The sequence below is a fragment of the Salvelinus sp. IW2-2015 genome, linkage group LG13 (assembly GCF_002910315.2).
Source record: "Salvelinus sp. IW2-2015 linkage group LG13, ASM291031v2, whole genome shotgun sequence".
In the NCBI taxonomy this organism is placed as follows: domain Eukaryota; kingdom Metazoa; phylum Chordata; class Actinopteri; order Salmoniformes; family Salmonidae; genus Salvelinus; species Salvelinus sp. IW2-2015.
The window spans coordinates 49,854,884-49,855,573 of record NC_036853.1 but is presented as its reverse complement, the minus strand read 5'-3'; positions in this window follow the sequence as shown (position 1 = coordinate 49,855,573).

The following is a 690-nucleotide window of genomic DNA, read 5'->3' as shown; positions in this document are numbered from 1 at the left end:
CAGTATTTTGACATCCGGATGAAAAGCGTGCCCAAAGTAAACTGCATGATACTCAGGCCCAGAAGGTAGGATATGCATATAATTGGTAGATTTGGATAGAAAAAACTCTAAAGTTTCTGTTAAAATAATGTCTGTGAGTATAACTGAACTGATATGGCAGGCGAAACCCCGAGGACAAACCATCCACCCCAAAAAATGTTCAGCCTACCACTGTTTCCAATGGCTTTCATGTTTATTATGAGGCCAAAAACTCCCAGATTGCAGTTCCTAGGGCTTCCACTAGATGTCAGTCTTTAGAAAGAGTTTCAGGCTTGTTGGAAAAATGAGCTAGAATTTGTAGTTTTTCTAAGTGGCTACCATTTTGGCTGTAGTGTTTTCATGGGCGTGAATGAGAGCGCGTTCTTTGTTGTTTATCTCCGGAAAAGACAATATCGATTCTCCGTCTTAAATTGTATATTTTATTTACGTATTAGGGTACTTTAGGTTTGATTATAAACGTTGATTGACTTGTTTGGATAAGTATATTGGTAAGGTTTGGGATTCATTTTGTTTGCATTTTGAAGGAGGGAAACCAGTGGATTATTGAATGAAGCGCTCCATCTAAGTATTTGTATTTGGGGATATAAAGAAGGACATTATCGAACAAAAGGACCATTTGTGATGTAGCTGGGACCTTTTGGAGTGCCAACA